General features: G+C 49.5%; 2 long non-coding RNA genes across 3 annotated transcripts; one reads left to right on the top strand and one right to left on the bottom strand.

Moving 5' to 3' along the window:
* The first annotated feature begins 337 nt into the window (after positions 1–337).
* On the top strand, positions 338–9934 carry LOC117197658 (uncharacterized). 2 transcript variants are annotated; one of them, XR_004478402.2, is made up of 4 exons: positions 338–1488; positions 6101–6202; positions 6332–6435; positions 9551–9934. It is a non-coding gene; the product is annotated as an uncharacterized LOC117197658 (long non-coding RNA). The 2 variants fall into 2 exon arrangements; XR_004478403.2 differs by lacking the exon at positions 6101–6202 and having other exon boundaries at positions 354–1488; positions 9551–9933.
* LOC117197659 (uncharacterized) lies at positions 1523–21967 on the bottom strand. The gene is made up of 3 exons (XR_004478404.2): positions 21874–21967; positions 20438–20511; positions 1523–4159 (listed from the first exon to the last, which is right to left on the bottom strand). It is a non-coding gene; the product is annotated as an uncharacterized LOC117197659 (long non-coding RNA).
* Positions 21968–21975: the final 8 nt, after the last annotated feature.

The following is a 21975-nucleotide window of genomic DNA, read 5'->3' as shown; positions in this document are numbered from 1 at the left end:
AACAGGGATGAACCTGGAGAATAACATGCTGAGTGAGGGAAGCCAGACACAGAAGATCACATGTTGTATGATTCCAATTAAGTGAAATATCCAGAACTGGCAAATCTGTAGAGACAGAAAGTAGAGCTGTGGCTGCCAGAGGCTGGGGGGAGAAGGGAGATGGGGAGTGAGCGCCTAATGGGTGTGGGGTTTCTATCTGGAGTGACGACATGTCCTGGAACTAAACAGTGGTGATGGATACACAACACTGTGACTATGTTAAAGGCCACTGAATTGTTCACTTTAAAATAGTTACTTATGTTACATGAATTTCATCTCAATTTTTTAAAAAGTAAACAAGCAAAAAAACTATGTAAAAAAAAAATCTCTCCGGAACATACACTGGTGAAGACCCCATTTGCTGCATCTCCGGAGTCCAGTACAGCCAGATTTTCCCCTGGGGATGGACAAGACAGACACTACATTGTCCAGAGAGCCCCAACTCACTAGAGGCCCTGGCCTTAGGGCCCATGCTGTATGAAAGCTCCTCGTCTTCAGCCACGAGGGGCACGAGCACTGAGGGGACACATGGGAGACGCAGCTGGCAGGCAGCGCGTCACAGCTGCTGCGTGTGGTCTCCTCTGGAGCCTACAGATCCCAGCTCTGCAGCTCTAGCTGGGTGATCAAGGGCAAGGTCCTTCCTTAGTCTCTCTAAGCCTCTTTCTCCCGTTCTGTAAAATGGGAGTAAGAACAACATTTACCTCACTGAGTCCAGGAGAATGCAGTGGGCTAGAACAAGTAAGGCACTTGCAACGGATTGGCCCATCCTGAGCTTGCAATAAATGGACCCAGGCTATGTTAGTCAGCATCAATGCCACTCAGTGCTAAAGTTCCTGCTGGAACTCTTGTGAGATGCACTTCTTTCCACCGGAGTTGCTGAGAGCACTGGATCTAAGCCTGGGGCTGCTGACCACCGTCTTTCTTAGAGACCATCTGCCTAGAAAAGGAGACAACACAGGGAGAAGCCCTGCTGGAGCACCCGGACACAGCCTTGCCTGAAGCCATCGACTCTGCACTTTTATGTTACGTGAGCCGATATTTCTTTTTCTGTTAAGCTGGTTTGATTAGGTTTTCTGTCACTTGCAACCTAGAAAGTCCTGCTGATCCTGAGGCAGAACACACAGAATGGCTTTTGGAGTTGCTTCGGTGCCACACCTCCGTCATTTGCCCTGGGAGTTCTGTAGCCGGCTGCCAGTGGACACTCCTGCCCAACAGGCTCGGGCTCCTCCGGGAGCCTTGGGGCAAATCATCAAGGCCACCCAACCTCACTCCTTCACACCTGAAACCCTTTCTTCCCCTGATCCTCCTGTCCCCTCATTTCTCCTCCCTCTTCCCCTTCTCAGAGACTGTCTTCTTTCCTGCTTTCCTAAGAGGATGAATTAAGGACCAATTAAGGCTGAGTGTGGAATTTGGAATCATCCACCCCAGACAGCAGAGATCAAGCATCAGGTAATCTCTGCTGAGATGACTTAACCTCTCTGAGACTTGTTTTACTTTTCTGTAAAACGGGGATAATACTTCCTGTTCATGAGTCTTATAAATACGCCGTGCGCACCGTATGGCCCACAGGAAGTACTCATCCACGTTGACGACGATTATTAACCCTTACCTCCTCTACCCAGTCCTTGGCCCATTAACGCCCATTGCCATCGGTGACCTTGAGGACTAAAGAGGAGACCAAGCCCCTGGCCATCTCCCGGGTGGTCTCCATGAAATCATCTGCAGACACTGTTAGCTGATGACTTAACTCTTCAAACGAGGTCCACCCCAGTGAAATGCCTGCCTGCTCAGCCAGGTTTTAAGAATATAAATACCACCATCGGCAAGATTCAAAGCCCAGGGCCGGGTAATGACTACCCCTCTTGGGCCTTAGTCTAAGGCAGGTTCCAGCCTGCTATGCAGGGCCTGGAGCTTCTCTTAGGTAAGGCTGTAGCAAACAGCCTCGCCTTGCATGGAGCATTTCACCTCTGCTTAAGGAATAAGAAGCACGTGGGAACTCTGCTGCCGGCCGTCTCAGTCCCGAGGCTCAGCACTCTTACAGCAGAAATGGAACAGTCTATGTATGAATGGACATTAGCTAGAGAGGCTAGGAAACCCATAACTGAACTTAGCCTGTGAACGAATTGGAACAGTATGCCCACCCTACACCATCACTGGGGATGCTCCTGGGCTGTGATATTATTACTGGAGACTTTTCCATTCACAGAGCACTCTTCAAACATCCTGCTACTTGTGTAAGATGCTTACCATCACATGATGCTGAGGTCACACCCCAAGCGCCCTTGCATAACTGGGATTCTCTCGAAATGACACAGATCAGTCCAAGGCATTCTGGAAGTCATGGAATATAGTTTTGTGAGCTGGGTGTAGGCTTTGGAGCCAGTCCCTCTGTAAGGATTGGGAACTGAGTGGTGAAAATGAAGTACATTGCCTGCATTTGACTTTTTTGAGCGCAGTGCAATGCAGAGCAGAGTTTTTTATACCGCTGTCTCCTCCTCTACCCTACACTGCAAACCCCTGAGGGGCAGGGTGGGTCTCGTTTGGCTTTGTCTGCTAACAAGCTGGCTTAGTTTCCTGTTCTGCTAAATGGGGATCCTAGCGGTTCCTGTTTAGTAGGGCTGCTGTAAGGATGAGTGACGGCTGCCTTTGCTGAGCCTGTATCCCGCGCAGGGCACCTTTCTAAGTGTGTTACAGGCATGACCTCATCTAATCTGGGCAACATCCCAATGAGACAGGTACTAGTGGCATCCCCAGATAAGAGGGATTTACAGATGAGGAAACTGACGCGGCGGGGGGCCTGAACACCTTGCCTGAGGTCACAGACCTAGCAAGTGCTGGGGCCAGAACTGAACCCAGGCATTTGGACAGTGGAGCCCAGCTTTCCGACCACCGGCCCCACTGATCCCTGGTTCGACACGATGATGGATGTGAAACACATACATAGCACGGCATCTGCACCCAGCCGTCCATAAACTGTGCATCTGATTGTGATTCATGCCCTCCACAGGACTCCACACACATTGTGGGACATCCACTAGTCAATATTTAGTGAATGGACTAACGCAATTGGTCATGAAATACTGGTTGAGCTCGTGCCATGCCCAGGGTACTATTCTAGACACAGGGAATGGAGACGTGCGAGGCCCCTGACCTCCTGATGCTTCCATTCCAGTGGGAGAGGACAGGCAGTGGCCTTAGAGTCAGCTAGAGTATCAGATATAGTATAACGTCAGAGGTGATGTGAAGCAGCCCAAAGGGAAAGAGATAGACAGGAGCTGAAGGGGAAACAATTCATAGTTTGTTTGAAAATGCGGAATTTTAGAACCAGAGGGGCAGTGAGAAAAGTCCCAGAGGGGATGTATTTGCGACTCTGTAATGCTTTGGTCAAAGTAAATGCCACCACATCGCAGTGAAAGTTATACCAGGGGTTTTGAAATGGCAACAGAGCGGGATGGTTGATGAGGTCGACCTGGGGGTGGACTCGTTACACACACACCCCTGCCCACCCCGGCTTTCAGAGCCGATGGCACAGTGTGAAGACAGGACCAGGCAGCCCCCAGCAGATGGCATCCACGCACGCCTCCCCTGCCGCCCGAGCTGACCTGGGAAGGGGCCTCCCGAATCCTGTATTTTGCCTTCTTTTGAGTGAGTGGCCCAAAGCTCAACGCAGTCTCAATCAGGACGTCCTTCATCTGTGACCAGTACATAAGAACCAAGACCACCGCAATGGAATTTCAACGGGGTAAATAAAATGTAGATGCTAAACCCTGAGTTGCAGCAGCTGGACGAGTGAGAGGCCAGTGGAGACGGGGATTCACAGGTGCAGGACAGTATGGCCAGCTTTCCTGGGTGCAAACCATGCAAAACGGGGTGGGTAGATTTGCAGAACACTGGACAAGGAGAAAAAGAACTCAGGTCTGTGTGCAATTGTCCTCCAACACCAAGTCTTGGGCCGCACAAGCGGCATCCCGAGGAGGCTGTGACCTGCAGGCTTCAGCCTCCCAGCTGCTCTCGCCTCTGAGACCCCCCGGGAGCTCGGTGGTGACCTCATTAGCATCCAGTCCTGTGCTCCGGAGGGGATCCGCTGTGCAGGGTCCAGGTTGAAGCCGGCCAAGAAATCCTTGAAGAGAGCCAGGGACAGAATTTAAAGCCAACAGAAACAGCAGTTTCTGACCCAGGGTTCCCCACGGTCTGTGGAATTCCATGAAGGAGGTGATGTTAAGATGGTCAAGGAAGACCACCGGGGCCCCTACCCCAGATCAGCACCTTGCTGTCCCTGTCTTGGGCTGATCAGACCCCCAAAGAGGGTAGGGGCCACCATGTCATGCCATGTCCCAGCAATGGAGCTCTTGCAAGCTGACACGGAAAGTGGCCTCAGAAGAAGGGGAGAAATGACAGAAACATGGGAGGAAAGCCCAAAGTTATCACAATTATCAAAACTCTCCCAGTCAAGTTGGATTTGGAGTGCAAATAACAGGCCCCACTTCGCAGGCCCAGCCCGGCAGATGAAGTGTCAGCTGTGGTGACACATCATGTTTGTCCTCTGCCTCTGGCAGCTGAGTATTGGCTTGCTTGGCCATCCGCAGAAGAAATCCATCTTGACAAGAACATTCTAATTCTATTAGGAGGCGTCTGAGCCAGGCATTTTTGGCCCTTCCCTGCCTCTCTGGGGAGCACGTCAGGACCAGCCATAACACAGGCAGGGGAAGAGAAAGGACCGGAGGCCCTGAGCTGGGATCTACAGGAGCCGAGAGGCACTTCATTCTGCAGGGTTTATTGATCGCACAAAAGTGCTTCCACCTGGGACGGGAACCAGCAGGGCTCCTGTCCCGGGACAACCAGTCCAGCACTGTGGACAAGCTCTGGAGTTTGGGAGACAGGCCTGGATTCAAGTCTCAGCTCCACCACTTTCTTGCTGGGAGCCTCAGCCTCAGTTGAGGCCCTGAGGCCTCTCTGAGCCTCAGTTTCCTGATCTGTAAAATGAACATAATAATAGCACCAACCACAAATGATCTTCAGGAGGACTCGGTGAGATCGCGCTCATCAAACACTCACCAGAGCTTTAAACGCTGTATGTGCTCCCCGAGTGCCTCTGAGGCCCTGTTAGCTTAACTGCGGTTGCCACAGTGAAGGGCTTCTGTGTTCCAGCGACTGTAGGGCTGCCCTTTGTCCGGTGCTCTCAGGCACCAGGGACCGTGCTAAGTGTTTTACAAACATCGTTACCTCACTAATTTTCCCAGCAAACCTATGACACTGGGACCATTGTTGCATCAGTCAGAACAGTTCTGATAGCAGGTCACAGGTCAGCCGATTAAAAGCAGATAGAACAAGGGGGAAGGTGGGTTTTCTCCCAGCACTCAATGTCTGCTGGCAGGCTGTACCAGGTGGGATTGGTGTCCCCATGAACTCTCCGAGGACCAGGCTCTTTCCATCTTCCTGCTCCCCCATCAACTGCAGACTGGCTTCTTCCCTCATGGTCACGGAATGCTGCTGCAGCTCCAGGTGTCACACGCAGATGTGACAATACTCTGACGAGCGGCATTTGCCCTGTCCGTCTCTACTAGGAAGGGAAGCCTTTGCCCTAAACTGAAGGCACGCAGGCCGCCAGTGTCGTCTGCCAGGACTGGGGCAGAGCCCTCCACTGAGCCCCACCGTTCACTAGCAAGGAATTAGCCCGACTGTTCATCTCCCGTAGTGGGAGGTGGGCTTTGCCAGCAAGGAGAAGGACTTGGGCGAGGGAGACGGTTGATAGCGTCTTCTCAAATGTTCCCCATCCTTGACCAGGAGAGGCGAGGTGCAGAAAGATGAAGCTGGGTGTCTGACATCACACTGCTGGCAGGTGGTGACTCCAGACCCACAGCCTGGCCACTAGTCTTCCTGACCTTTCCGACCTACAGCATTTAAGAAATCCTTCGCTACCCAAAGTCATGTGCTTTCTTTTTTGAAGTTTTGTTTTTCATACATAGGTCTTTTTTTTTTTTTTTTTTTGATGTGGACCACTTTTAAAGTCTTTATTGAATCTCTTACAATATTGCTTCTGTTTTATGTTTTGGTTTTTTAGCCCCAAGGCATGTGGGAGCTTAGGTCCCTGACCAGGGATCAAACCCGCACCTCCTGCATTGGAAGTCTTAACCACTGGACCGCAGGGAATTCCCACACATAGGTAAACCACTTTGAAGTGAATTTTGAGTATGATACACAGTAGGAATCAAAAAAAGAAATTTGACGTGGAAAAATGGTTGTCATAGCAACTAGTTTTTAAAGTAGCCCATCCTTTACCCTTATCTTCAAGGTCACCTGAGTCATGGAACAAGTCTCCACTCATCTATTTATCCACCACTGTTGCAACATCAGCTTCTCTCAATAACTAGAGCTTTGTAACAAGCCTTATGTCTGGTAAGTTAAATCGGCCCAACTTCTTCTTCCAATTTATCTAAATTATTCTTGCCCTTTGTTTCTCCATACAGTTTTAGAATTGATTTGTTAAGTCCATTGAGAATGCAAATTCCAAAAAGAATTATTGGAATTTCATGGGATCTAGGTTAATTTGGACACATTCTTCTTTTTATAATACTGAGTCTTACATCCACAAATATGGCATATGTCTCCATTGATTCTGGTCTTCTTTCATGACCTTAAACAATGTTTTATAATTTTCCCTGTAAAGGTTTCATCAATATTTTCTTAGTTATATTTCAAAAACCCACACTGGAGTGAAAAGGATCTTAGATGAGAGACCGAGTAGGCGGCCGGGTCTGCGTATAAGATTCTATGTAAGTGCTCCCAAAACTAGGAGCTGTAGGAACAGGAAGTGGCAAGAGACGGGGTGGGCAGGGGAGTGAGGAAGACTTACAGGGGAGATTGTCCCCAGGAATGGACAACACCGACCAGAGGAGGGAGGTGGCATTCTGCATGAGGATGAAGGATCATGTGGGAGACTGCAGGTGATGGCTGGAGCGAAATAAACAGGTGAGATTGCCAAGTTCTATGGAGGCAAAGCTGATGTTACAGTTAACAAACTCCAGGATCTTGAAGGGGGTCAGAATATAACCTTTAGCCAACACAGACAGACTTTTGATCAAAGTGATGGAAATGGACAAAAAGATGAAAAGATGTGACCAGAGTTTTGAACACGTGCTTATACTGACCTACATTTTCATCACAATTGTAAGATGATGATAATAATAATAACAGTAGTAGTAATAATGACAGTTAATTTTTACTGATCACTTTCTATGTGCTAGGCCCCATTCTATGCTCTTTACTTATGAATGTTTGTATTAATGAATGAATGAGTGAAATGTGTTGATTCATTTAATCCTCCTAACAACCTATGAGGCAGATACTTTACCATCCTCCTCTTAAAGACAGAGAAAGCGAGGTCCAGAGAGACTGATAATTTGCCCAAGGTCACACAGCTAATAAGTGGCAGAACTCAAGTGTGAACCCGGGAACTCTGGCCACAGATCATATGCTATTAGCCACTACAAAAACCAAGGTGAATTGTGCCTGCAGCTGGGAAGTTGGGCTGCTCTCAGGGAGGTCCTGGCTCCTGGTCCTGACTGCGGAGCCATGAACCAGTCCTTTGATAGAGACGCCAAACCAACTCCCCATCAAATGCGGTAGAAATAGAAGCCACTGGTCATTGGATGCCCTGTGATTTTGGGACAATCACCTGAGAGGTTCCCCAACCACAGATTTGGTGCCTGCTCCCCTCTGCCTGCCCCCCTGTTATTTTCTTTCCAGAATTTACCTTGTCTAGACAACATGCTAATGAGTTACCTGAGAAGGTCTGGATGGCTGGTAGTGTCTCTTAATGAAACCCATTTGCTCGATAGAACGGCTGGCATTGGCAAATGAACCTGAGTGACAGGACCGGGCAGGGATGCCGAGTGGCACTGGGCACTCCACATAGTGGAGTTCAAGGGTTGTCCAGCCACCAGCACCACCTCCACATGCAGGGCTAAGAAAACAGTTTTCAAGCACGTGGGTATGGTTTTCAAGGCAGGTAGAAGAAAGAGGTGCACGAGGTAGAAAGGGTACAGCCTCATCTGCTGCTACCTCCACAGTGAGGGCTAGGGGACAACTCCCACTAAAGCCACCAAATAAGGCAGCACTAAACTTTGTGTAAAGACAGGTGGGCTAAGAAGCGGCACAGGGCAAGTGAAGAGAAATGAGTGATGCCCTCACGGCAGACTGTAATCAAACCTACAAGACCCATTTACTCTATATTCAGCAGCAAAACGAGTTCCAAAAAGCACCAGGAACAAGGATTTCTGCTTTAAGAACCCCAAACTCTTTGAAGCCAAGTCTGGGAAGGCGGGAGACAAAGTCTCAGAAATACAAAGATTCTTTGCTGACTGTGATTACATGAGACTCACGTCTCCTTCCCTTTTTCCTACAGACAAAATAATCCCTATCTTATAAAATGGTTCAAACATTTCAGACATATATAATACAGAAGATGGAAGTCCCCCAAAATACAATGTACTAAAGTGGGATAATGGGACACAGCTGGCCTTTTCACCCAACGGGTAGCCAGGCAGCATGCACTTTGTTCCCGTTATCAGCTTATAGAGTCTTCCACTGTGTATACGGAAAGCATTGCATCAATCTTGCACTGGAGAATATCTGAGTGTTTGCAAGTTTTTTGCATTTCCAAACAGTGAGGCAATGAAAAACACTGCCGATTTTTATAGACACCGAATGTTTTAGCAGAGAAATCTGATACCACCAGAGGCCTTCGAAGTAACGATTGGTTCCATTTATTGAGCACTTACTGTGTGTGTCCTAATAGTGAGAATGCATTTTATCCTCACAACCCTCTGAGACAGGTATGATGGTTACCCCCACGTGACAGATGAGCAAACTGAGGCTCAGAGAGGCTAAAATGCTCAGAGTCAGAGGGCTAGTAAGGGGTGAGGCTAGAGACCGAAACCCTGCATGCACTTCACGCGTATGATTATTGCAACCATGCGGCCACGCGGGTGTGACAGAGGGTAAGGAAGGGGTGGGGGGTGGGAGATGGAGCCCAAGGTGAGGTGAGGCACTGACGGGGGCAGAAGTACAAGCACGTGTGGGAAGAAAACATGAAAATTACTCTACTCTTCTGAGCTGGAAAGATAGAACTGCCCCTGCAAAGCAATAAGGCAACGTCCTGCATTATATCTCTATCACGGGGCTTCGGAAAGTCGGGTGAGGGAAGCTGGTCCAGCTGACTGCTGAGGGGCTGCAGGTGGAAATAAACGCATCTTTCTCGATGCCCTGGTTGCACAGGTCGGCTGGGAAGTGGGACAGCTGTGAGATCTCCAGCCTCCACGTCTGGATGACTGGGGCCAAAGTCCCACTGTTCCTTCGAGAGTAGCAGCACCCTGGAAAGTCCTAGCACCGCCTCAGTTTCCCCCTCTGCTCAGTGGGGATTTGAACACTTGCTCTTGTGATTTTTTTGAGCATGAAATAAGATGTGCCTCCCTGGTACCCACTAATCCGTGAGACTTCTATTTCTTTTTAGCCACTGTCACTCTATCTTCTGCATGTGTGCCCAGCCCCCGTCCCCGCACGCGATGGACACTGAGTTGCTGTGCCTGGATGTTGTGAACCTGCTCCCTGCTCATAAGCAGCTGGGCCCAGCAGGACGTCTCAGATCAAGAGGCTGGCTCTGCCCACCAACTGGCTGTGTGACCCTCGGCAAGTGTCTCAACCTCTCTGAGCTTCAGTTTCTTGTATGGAAACTGGCAGTCATAATAGACCTACATCCCCCATAGGACTGAAATGAGGATCGCATGAGTTAATGCATGAACAGTGCCAGGCACATGGTAAGCACCTTAGACACTAACAATTTGTGTTACTACTAATCCACTTAAATAAAATGTATTTGAGAACCTTTTGTATACCAGTCAGTGTTCTAAGTGCTGCAGGTACAGCAGTGAACAAAACCAGACAAACCCTGCCCTTACGGAGCTTAGATTCTAGGGGAAGACACAAACAACTAAATATAATATAATGTCAGGTAGGGAGCAGTGCAGGGAAGGGCATTAAAGCAGGGTGGGGTGAGCAGATGTAGGGTGATTAAGAAAAGGGGTAACATTGCGCTGTTCACCGAAAGTTTCCACTTCTCCTTCTGGACACTTGTCACTGGCTTTGGCCACGAAACGTGAATGGAAGTGATCGGGGTTACTACCCGGTGGGACTGCAAAGCCACTGTGTGATTCTCCACACTCCCGTCCCGTGGCCACTGTGACCATGAAAATATAAGTAGAGACGGAGCCTCAGTCAGCCTGGGCCTCTGAGTGACCACCAGAGCCCTCAAGGGATGACACCAGACATGCAGTGTGTGTGAGAGATGAGCACCGGCTGTGCCTGAACTTGGAGAATTGGGGCCTGTTTGTTACTGCAGCAAACTGAGCCTGATCTAAAAGTCCTTAAGGGGGCACTTGAGCAGAAGCCTAGGAGCAGAAGCCTAGAAGCAAGCCACAGGACGATGTGTGATGTGTGGGGAGTGCTGCAGGCAATGGGAACAGCAGGTGCAAAGGCCCAGAGACAGGAGTGGACTGGTGGATTTCAGGAACAGCACAGAGGCTGCTGTGGCTGGACCAGCCCCAGCAGGGTCCGTGTGGCAGGGGAGAGGGGGCCTGATGATGTCCTTGTGGTCACTGTAAGGCCAAGCACAATGATTATTGGTGTCTGGGGAGGGGAGGCTCTCCAAACCAACCAGCACACCTGTCCTCCCGGACCTGTTTCCAATCCTGCCTTTCAAAAGTCACAAGGAGGGCTTCCCTGGTGGCGCAGTGGTTAAGAATCTGCCTGCCAATGCAGGGGACATGGGTTTGAGCCCTGGTCCGGGAAGATCTCACGTGCTGTGGAGCAACTAAGCCCGTGAGCCACAACTACTGAGCCTGTGCTCTAGAGCCCGCGAGCCATAACTACTGAGCCTGTGTGCCACAACTACTGAAGCCCGCCCGCCTAGAGCCTGTGCTCCACAAGAGAAGCCACCGCAATGAGAAACCCGCGCACCGCAACAGAGAGTAGCCCCCGCTCGCTGCAACTAGAGAAAGCCTGTGCACAGCAACGAAGACCCAATGCAGCCAAAAATAAATAATTAAAAAAAAAAAAAGTCACAAAGATAAGATGCAGCCCTTGGTGCCCATCCCAACCCTCCATGCAGGCAATGGGTTGGAGCATCCTGTTGGACCCTCCCCCAGCCCAGGGGCTCTCCTCCCTGGCCAGGGACCTGCCAGCTGGCCTCACATTTGGCTGTGGGTCCTCATTTGTTTGTGGCTTGGACAGACTTTCTGAGCTGCTCCTCTCAGCACCTGTCTGTTTGTGACAGTGACTCTCTATGGCATGAGCCTCCCAGGGTTGCTCCATTGGTCCAAGCCTCTGTTCAGCTGAGTTTCTTTCTCTGGTTATTTCTCCAGTGAACAACCGGGGCAGAGGCAGGGTTCTGTGGTATTCCCACGACTCCCAATACCTGTACCAAGACCTAACAGGATGCAGAGATAATGAGGGGAGGAATGAGCGCCCTGTGATCTGAGCAGAGCACGTGTGAGGTTCTGGAATCTCCATGCAGAAGCTGCATCCTTGCTGCAGGCGCCCACAGTGTTCACGGCGCCCAGAGGCACGGACGGAGCTGGCTGCTCTAGTGGACCTCTGCCGGCTTTGCCCCCCAGCGTCCAGACCCTTTTCTGCTGCTCACGGCACCTCAGCAAGCACCTAAAAGACCCCAGAGGACTATCCCTCCCTTTCTCAGTTCAGGCCTACAGCCCCGTGCTCCCCTCCCCTCCCCTGTGCTCCACGTCCTAGAACAGGTATATGGCAGAGGCCTGACCACTGAATTTCTTGTACCCACCCCACCCCCAGCCTTTGTGACTGGCTCTGCGGTGGTCATGTGACCCAAGCTGGGCCAATGCTATCATCCCAGGACTCTTAGGGGAACCATACAGGAAAGATGGGATCACTCTGTTTGGGATAACATGGCAGGATGTGAGCTCACAGCTGCTGCTAACCATACCAGCCACCACGTGGGAAGAGCCTGCCTGAGAATGAAGACAGCAGAAGAAAGCAAAGTGGAGGGATGGAAAGATGCAGATTTCTGAAAGTATTCAATAATATTTGAGCTCCTGCATCCAGCTAAGCCTGAAGTCCCTGGACTTTGGGGTTAGGTAGTTTGTGTTGCTTTCCTGTCACTCCCAATCAATAGCGCCTCAACTGATTCACACATCGGTAGACGGACATCAGGAACTGGGGTGTGGTGGTGGAAGGAACACTGGGCAGGATGGAAAATGAGAGGAGACAAGCATGGGAGCAGTGGGCAAGGAGGGCTGAGAGCGTCATGCTTGTGGTGGTTCTCTGTGTCCCTCAGCACAGATGCCAAAGTCCTCACCACCGCCTACACAGCCCTGTGGCATCTGGCCCGTCGTTACCTGTCGGGCCCCATCTCCTCTTTCGCCCCACTCGCGTCCTCCGTTCCAGCCACACGGCCTCTGTATCTATTTTCTCTGCTGTGTAACAAATCACCCCCAAAGTTAGCAGCTTAGAATAACACCAACTTATTAGCTCACAGTTCTGGAGGTTGGAAGTCCAGCAGGTCTGACTGGGCCCTTCACCCAGGCAGAAGTCAAGGTGTTGGCCAGCTGTGCTCTTGTCTGGAGCTGAGGGTTCTCCTCTGAGCTCCTGCTGGTAACTGTCAGAACTCCGTTCCTGTGGTTGTAGGACTGCAGTCCCCACCTCCTTCACAGTTTTCAGCTGGGGGCAGCTCTCAGGTCCTAGAGGCCACCTTGCATGTGCCTCCCTCCACCTTCAGCAAGCAACAGCACACGGCATCTTTCCTGTGCTTCAGTCCCCCTTGACTTCGCTGCCAGAGCCAGAGAGAGCTCTCCGCTCTGAAAGAGCTCAACTGATTAGACCTGACCTACCTGGCTCATCTCTGCATCTCAAGGTTAACTGACTTGGGACTTTAATTACCAATGCAAAGTCCCTTTACAGCAGTAGGTGGATTCGTGTTTGGTCGAATGACCACAGGCTGGAATCTTGGGGGGCTGCCTTTAGAATTCTGCTAACCACAGCTTCCTTGTTCCTCAAACATCCCAACCAAGCCTCCCCCCCCCCGCAAAGACTCGCACTTGCTGTTCCCTCCTCCAAGAAAGCTCTCCCTGCAGGTGGCCACGTGGTCCACCCCTCACTTCATTCAGGTCCCCGTACAAACGCCACCTCCTTCAGAAGCCTTCCCAACCTCCCATCAGAGTCATCACCCCCGTCACTCTGCAGCCTCTTAACCCTGCTTCGTTCTTCTCCCTAGAGCTGAAGTGCTCTCACAGATTTATTTGCTCTGTCTCCCCCGCTGGACTCTAAGCCCTGGGGACAGGGACTTTACTTCGTTTGCAGCATCTGGCACAGAGCAGATGCTCAATAAATGTTTGTTGAATGAAAAAGAAGAGCATGTTTCTTCAATTTCTTAATGGTCTTAAGTAGTCACCCCGAGGTCATTCTCATGTTCGTCTGCCAGTCCTGGCTCCACGGGAAGCAGAGTTAAGCTACGGCTGAGAGCCCAGGCAGCAGAGCCAGACTGCCTGCCTCCATGTCATAAGGGCTGCCCCCCACTTCATCTGTGACACAGGGAGAATTTTTGTACCTGCCTCACAGGGTGTCTGTAGGTGCTAAATGAAAGAGTCCAGGTGAGGTGCCTGGCACCCACATTAAAACCCTAAAGTACAGCTTCCTACCCTCAGACAGGCAAAAAATAAAGAATGCTGACACGATCAAGGGTTGGCAAGGATGTGTGTGCAGGGGCTTCCACTGAGACTGCACGGCAATGCAATCACTTCGAGATTAAAAGAAAAAAAAAAAGTCACAAGGAGAAGATGCAGCCCTTGGTGCCCATCCCATTCCACCAGAATCTAGTGGAAGTGAAGAGAAGGAGCCTGTCCTATTCCTCCTGGGAGGCAAGCACATGACTCCTGGTAATGACACTGTTTGCAATCACATCTACCAATATATAATGCTTATACCGATATGATCTGACCGGCACACTCACAGATGCTGCTAGCAAGAATACAGCTGCAGTTGATGGCCAGACATGAGAGTAAGAACGTTACATACATAATCTCATTTCATCTGTATCTCCATTTTACAGATGAGAAAATGGAGGCTCAGAGAAGTGTAAATTACTTGCTCAAGGCCACACACGGCTGGGGAGTGGCAAAGTTCTGACCCACGCCCTAGATGGTGGATAGGGTGGGGAGGGGAGGAGAGGCAGCGGGTGGAAGGAAAACAGCAGAGAAGACAAAATGACAGCATCAACACACCACAAAGAGCACTCTCTTCTGCCAAATGCTAAACAGAGCTACCACACGACCCAGCCATTTCACTCCCAGGTACACACCCAAAAGAAAGGAAAACACACACCCACACAGTGTTCATCCACAGGAATGTTCACAGCAGCATTAGTCATAAAAGTGGAAATGATGTAAGTCCCTCAACTAATAAATGAATAAATAACATGTGGTATGTCCATACAGTGGAATACTATTTGGCCATAAAAAGGGATGCAGCACAGATACATGCCACAATGTGGGTGAACCTTGAAAACATTCTTCTGACTGAAAGCGGTCAGTCACAAAAGGGCACACAGTGTATGATTCCATTTACATGAATTCTCCAGAACAGGAAGATCTATAAAGACAGCAAGTAGATCAGTGGTTGTAGGGGCTGGGGGAGGGGAGAATGAGAAATGACTGCTATCAGGGGCAGGGTTTCTTTAGAGAGGGACAAAAATATTCCAAAATCAGATTGTGATGATGGTTGCACACTCTGGGAATATACTATAAAAACCATTGAATTGTATCCTTTAAGAGGGTGAATTTGGGGGCTTCCCTGGTGGCACAGTGGTTAAGAATCCACCTGCTAGTGCAGGGGACACGGGTTCTATCCCTGCTCTGGGAAGATCCCACATGCTGCAGAGCAACTAAGCCCCATGCGCCACAACTACTGAGCCTGAGCTCTAGAGCCCGCGAGCCACAACTACTGAGCCCACGTGCCACAACTACTGAAGCCCGCGCGCCTAGAGCCCGTGCTCTGCAACAAGAGAAGCCACCGTAATGAGAAGCCAGTGCACTGCAACGAAGAGTAGCCCCTGCTCACCGCAACTAGAGAAAGCCCGCGCGCAGCAACGAACACCCAACGCAGCCAAAAATAAAATAATAAATAAAATAAATAAATTTATAAAAAAAGAAAAAAGAAGAAAGTGAATTGTATGATATGTGAATTATATTTCAATAAAGCTGTTTTCAAAATATGTTCTAAGGGGCTCTGGTTTTCTGAGCGTTCACGGGGAAAGGTTATGAAAAAATAAGCTCAGCAAATGCAGGTTGAACAAGCTTAGTAAGGTTTTTAATGCAGGACTTCTCAGAGCCTTCAATTCATAGATATGCACAGGGACACTCCTAAGAGGAACATGTCCTAATAATAGATAATGTTTATTGCGTTTTCACAATGGGCCAGACACACTAACTCATTTACACATATTAACTAATTGAATTCTTATGCTAACCCTATGAGGTAGTTACTATTATTACCCTCGTTTCACGCATGAAAAAACTGAGACCCAGAGAGGTTGAGAATCTTGCCCAAGATTACACAGGCAGCAAGTGACAATGTCCACAACTGAACCCAACGAGCTTTGCTCTGAGATTCATGCTGGACTGTATCTCTCGATGTAGTATACAGCATTTCCAAGACATGTTTGACCACGGCTTACTTTAATAAAAAGAATTCCGAAATATCTGCCTTCTCTCCAGCTTCAAGGCCAGCACCCTGGTCCAGGAGCACATCCTCCTGAGCAAGTGCAGTTCCTTTCCCAGCCCCCCAGGGGCCTCCTGCTGCCTGTGCACCAGGGTTTCTCAACAGCGGCACTGTTAACCTTTGGGACTGGCTCACTCTGTGCCGGGTTGGGGGCTGCCCTGCGCCTTGTAGGGGGCTTCACAGCATCCTTGGCCTCTCCCTGCTAGATGTCAATAGCACCTTCTCCCCACGTTTGACAGCCAAAAACATCTCCCAACATTGCCAGATGCTGACAGGGACAAATTGCCCAGGTCGGAATTGCTGCCTTAGAAGAAAGTCCCAATTCCTCACTGTGGCTGAGAAGCTCCTGATGGTCTGGCCTTGCCCACCTCCTCGCCTACCACCTTCCGGTACCCACACCCCACAGCAACGGGCGCCTGCTCTCTGATCTTCTGACTCTCCAAGCGCGGCCCCTCCTCAGGCTCTTCGCATGTGTTCTTCCCTCCGTCCTTCTTTCTCATTATTCAGGTTTTCTCTGTCCACCTTCTTTGCTGTTTTCTACCCAGTCACTCACTCCCTTAATACTCGGATTTGTTTTCCCTGTAACACACCATTATTTAATTTATGATATGTATTTAGTTTCTTCCTTATAATCTGTTCTCCCCACCAAAATACCAGCAACGTGTGTGCGGACGCCTGGTGATCTTGTTTGTTGACTCTCCGGTGCCAAGAAGAGCCTGGGTACCCGGCAGCCGCTTGTCTCTGAGTGCCGGATGAATCATGACCCTGTCGACAGGTAAATCGGGAAGCCCTCCTGGCGTGCGCCTGGGCACGGTCAAGACTGGCGACTGGAGGGGAAAACACCTGAGGAGTTTTATCAGTTTTATCACCGTGGCTGTGGGCATGGAACACGCTTCTGGTCTTTTGTAAAAGGTCTCTTTCTTTCAAAATCGGTTGCCAAGAGGTCTTTAAAACGGAAAACACACAAAAAGGAAAAAACAGCAGAAAAGGAAGACGAGGATTACTTTAAAATTTTTAAAGTCTTCTTAAATGAAAGCAAGTCTCTGCTTAGTGTCGGCTGATTTTCCACATAAAGCAGGGACTAGACATTGGAACGGGAATGGAAAGCAGTGGTGGGGTGTCTCTAGGTCACACCTTCAGCAGTTCCGACAACAGGGGCTGGGTGGAGGAAAGCGATGAGCAGTCCACTTGGGGTGTGAGGAGGAAGGAAATACAAGGCAGACAGGATGAGTCAGCCTGGGCTGGGGCCACCCTGAGCGCCAGCAGGCAGAGAGAGAGCCGGCTTGAGGAACCTTCCTGGCACATCCACAGGATACCTCTATGCACTGGAAGGAACTGCAGCTTCTAAAGCTCTCCCCAGATTTCCTCCTCCGGGGTGGTCTTCCGTGAAGGGATTTTGAACTTTGCAAGGATTTTGCTGCGCACAACTAAGCCTCCTGAGCTTGGCTTCTCCTTCTGTTAATGAGAGGCTCAGGCTTGCTTGGAATGTCTCGACCTGGAAACCCCTGCCATAGTGGCCCTGGGAGGTTGGACTGGAGGCCCTAAATATCTCCACCCACCTATTAAATATTTTTATTAAAAAAAAATCGGGGGCTTCCCTAGTGGCGCAGTGGTTGAGAGTCCGCCAGCCGATGCAGGGGACACAGGTTCGTGCCCCGGTCCGGGAAGATCCCACATGCCGCAGAGCGGCTGGGCCCGTGAGCCGTGGCCACTGAGCCTGTGCATCCAGAGCCTGGGCTCCCCAACGGGAGAGGCTATAACAGTGAGAGGCCCGCGTACCGTAAAAAAGAAAAAAAAAGAAATCAAACCAGAAACAGTCAAGTCCCCAAGTCTAACCACCAATTTACAGGAACTACCAGGGATAGAAAAACATGTTAAATGACACCACAGGGATGCAACCCACAAACTCTCAATTGCACAAAGCTCTCTGGGACAAACGACTAGCTGTCTCCAACAAATAAACTGCAAGGAAGGAAAAGAGGGAATCCTGTGGAATTAAGGAGTCTTAAGAGACACATCAACCAACAGCCATGTATGCACGCACCTTGCTTGCATTTTGACAAGAACAAACTGTGAAAAAAATTCATGAAACGACTGGGGAAATTTCAACAGTGATGGGATATTCAGTGATATTAAAGGATGATTGTGAATGCAAGTTTTGGTATGATAATGGGATCATGGTTATTTTTTAAAGAATTCTTATTTTTTAGAGATATTTGTTCAAATACTTGTAGAAGAAATAATATGATGCCTGGGATTTGTTTCTAAATAATCTGGAATGAGGTGGAGGAAGGGGAGGATGTAGATGGAAAAAGTCTGGCTGTTTGGCCAATCCTGGCCGCTGCTGTCGGGTCTGTGGTAGTGGATTACACACCCCCTCCCTAAAAACAAACAAACATGACTTCATCAATCAGGTGACCTACAAGCTTACAAATACTTTGGTCCTCTTACTAAAATTCAGTTTAACTTTCTTTATTGCTCTGCTTTACATCATACATCCAGGTATATAATTCCTGGCTATGAAAAATGGGTGAATTCATTCATCAGTACTAAATTACCTTGACTTGGAGGCAATATCATATAGTGGCTGAGAGTAGAGAAACTATTCCTGTCCGTGCTTTGTCATTTGCATCTCTAGGAAACCCAGTAAATATACTTCTCGGAGCCTCAACTTTCTCTCCTGTAAAATGGGAGGGAGTAAGTGAAATGTTGCATGAGGAGCACTTGGCCCAGTGTATGACTGTCAGAAAACTGCAGTGACTATTATGACCAGTGGCAGCAATACCAGAAGAACGCAGAGTAGGGTCTATTCATATAATAAAAAAATTATGCTTCTTCAGGCATCTGTAGAAAGATGACTGGGATGAAATACTACAAAGAGATTACAGAGAGATAATCCCACAGGGAGTCATTCATTCATTCAACAAACACAACTGAGTGAGTACCTTCCGTGTGCCAGGCACAGGAGAACTGGGGCCACTGCCTGAGCTCAGCCCCTGCTCTCCTGGGAAGAGAAAGGAGGGCATGTCGAGACAAGGGGAAAACAGGGGTCAAGACTTAGGGGCAGTGCAGGGAGAGGTCCAGACCAGATCTGAAGGACACAGGAGAATTAGCCAGGTTGGATCTAGGGAGGGAGGGCGGAGAGGTGGGAGAGAAAAAAGGACAAAGCATTCCAAGCTGTTAAGGGAAGAGCAAGTGCAAAGGCCCTCAGGGCAAGAAGGACTAATTCCAGGCTCAGAAGGATCACAGAGTCCCAAGCAGGACAAATGGAGGTGGGGTAGCGCGTGGCTGCAGCTGGGCGAGGGTTTCTTTCATTTTTACTTCATACCTTCTGAATTACGTAAATATTTTATGGAAGTATGTGTCATTCTTATAATTTTTTAAAAGTTAATAAAACATGTACAAAACACCTGATAAAGCCCCAAGAAGTAAAGAAATTATGATAGCATTTTCTCTACTCTTTTCCTCTCAAGAATTCTACAACATGTTAAAATTCATTCACATTTGCTTAAAAAAAAAAAAACACTTAAAAAAAAATCTCACAAGCACAGCATCCTCTCCCGTCTGGTTTGCTGGAAGGGCCGCCCCATCCTTCCCCACCTCCTTTCCCTTTTTTGGTGTCTTAGACATGGAAACGATAATTGCACCTAATTTCAACGATGCTCTTTCCAACCCTCATGGAGGCTCTGGCCCTCAAACAAGTTTCTAAGTGACAGGCTGAGCTTGGAGGAAAGACCCACTAATAAGGTTTGGGGAAAAGCTTTTGATTTTCCCAACGGAATGCAGTTTTAACACAATCTGGGGAGTCCCCCCACCCCCTGTCCCTGTGTGAGCACAGCCGGCCAGTAGGAAGAAAGAACTTGGTACTGGGACTGCCCTGCCAAGTGGTATCTGCAAGTTTCCCCTGCAATCTGTTGCTAGGGGTGGAATCTGTTTTTCTGGTTTCCTCTCAGCCCGGGGCTAGGCTTCACTTTGATGTGAAGGAGGTGCACGGTGTGCATGCGAGTTACCTGAGTGGAGGTGGAGACCTGAGGGCAAGGCTGCAGCTGCCTGGGAGGAGGGCTAAGGCCTCCCCCTTTAGTCTGCGCAGTGGGAACCCCAGCGAGGCCCTTTCAAGTCTGCACCTTGCGGTTTCTCCCCACAGGAAGGCCAGCTTTATTATGGGTTTGTTCCCTTCACTGTTTTGAACCCCTCCCTGGGCCCCCGCCCAGCTCAGGACCTTGCATTTCATGTCAGGTCTAGTGAGGCCGCTGGCTCCTGGCTGAGTGTAGCGCTACGTGATACAGAAGGGTCTGCCCTCCTGAGAGACAGAGATCAGTGGTCAGATGGTTTCTGTCCCAGGAGAGAGGTGCCTCCCAGCAGACAAGCCTCAATGGTGTCATTGACTCAGCCTCTCCCTTCAAAGGCCTTTTATTTGTTTATTTCTCACGGAGAACCCACCTGCTGCAATGCCTTCATCTGAAAGATGAAAAAGCTGAGGCCCGAGGGGTAATTCCACCACCAAAGAAACCCCCGCAAAATTATGATGCATTCCCAGGCAGACCCTCAGTGGTGCCTCATAATCTAGCGGTAAGAGCTCCACTGGGGAGTCAAGGTTTACCTTCCAGCTCCGTCGCCGACCACAATGCAATCTTGCCCAAACTGCTCAGCCTCTCCAAGCCTCAGTTTCTTCACCTGTGAAATGGGGAGAATAATTTTTACAGCTTAGGGTTGTTGATTTAAGTCACCCCGCCAATTTATGTAAGTGTTCACCTATTTCTCCTCAATTCCCCCCTCCCCCTAGACTGTGAGTCCCCTAAAGGCAAGGACTCTGGCCACTTTGCTCACAGACGTGATCTCAATAACTACAACTGCCTAGTGCAGGGTAGGCGGTGAGGAAGTATTTGTGTTGATAATAACGAAGGCCCTCAGCGCCGGGCTCAGCACAGACACTCATCATTATGAACAGAGGGAGTTTGTTATTTATGATGGGAAAGCAGGTTTTGTTTCAACGCTATCAAATCACCAGGAACTAAGGGAACAAAACAGCTCTCTGGAGAGGGCCTGATGTCAGGTGGCTCTTCTGGGGCAAAGCCCCCAGGACCCCATCCATGAAGGACCTGCCTCCACAGGCTTCAGAGCCACCTTGCTCCAGGGCCTCTCCCCGCTGTCCTCTCTCTCAAAGAAATTGTCCCCCAGAGGCAGGACTCCTTCCCCGGGGCTTCAGAATTCCTATCTTCTGCTCTAGAAGACAGCAGGGGTAAAGGCTCAAATCACCAAACCTGCAAGGGCAGGGTTGCTAGGTTAAAATACTGGACAACTAGTTAAATTCGAATTTCGGATGAACAATGAAATAACTTTTTAGTAAAAGTATGTCCCACAGATTGCATGGAACCTGGTTATCCTTAAAAAAAGTATTCACTGTTTATCTGAAATTCAATTGTAACTGAGGGTCCTGTATTATAATTTGCTAAATCTGGCAAGCCAACAAAGTGATGGAGCTGGGATGTTAACCCAGGCCTGCCTGAGCTTGTGGACCTCACTTTCTCCTCTCCTGCAAAATCCCCATGATCATATTAGGAAACTCTTGGCGTGGTTATGAGAATCAAAAGAGAGAGGCTGAGTGAAATGGGCTTTTAAGCCCTCAACTACTTCATAAATGTTGGCAAGGGCAGGAATTTTGTTTGCCTTGATCCTGAGATAAACCCAGTGCCTAGAGCTGTATCTGACACACAGTTGGACAGCCATAACTATTTGTTTCAGTGAAAAATCGCTGGTACTACTTTCCATAAATAGCCAAAAAAAAAAGACGTAAAACCATTTCAACGGGCTTCCCTGGTGGCGCAGTGGTGGAGAGTCCGCCTGCTGATGCGGGGGACATGGGTTCGTGCTCCGGTGTGGGAAGATCCCACATGCCGCGGAGCAGCTGGGCCCGTGAGCCATGGCCGCTGTGCCTGCGCGTCCGGAGCCTGTGCTCCGCAACGGTAGAGGCCGCAGCGGTGAGGAAAAAAAAAACATTTCAAAGTCCCAAATCTAGGTCCCACATTCCAAGCATACCCTTCTGGCCCGTTAGGCTGGTCCCCATTCCTGCCAGACGGCGCCCAGGCAACAGTCCCTCTCTTTCCCTCCCAGGTAGGATTGCGCCTGAGAGAGCCCCGA

Source organism: Orcinus orca, chromosome 16 (genome assembly GCF_937001465.1).
Source record: "Orcinus orca chromosome 16, mOrcOrc1.1, whole genome shotgun sequence".
In the NCBI taxonomy this organism is placed as follows: Eukaryota; Metazoa; Chordata; class Mammalia; order Artiodactyla; family Delphinidae; genus Orcinus; species Orcinus orca.
The sequence above is the reverse complement of the archived record's forward strand: the minus strand, read 5'-3'. Positions and strand labels throughout refer to the sequence as shown.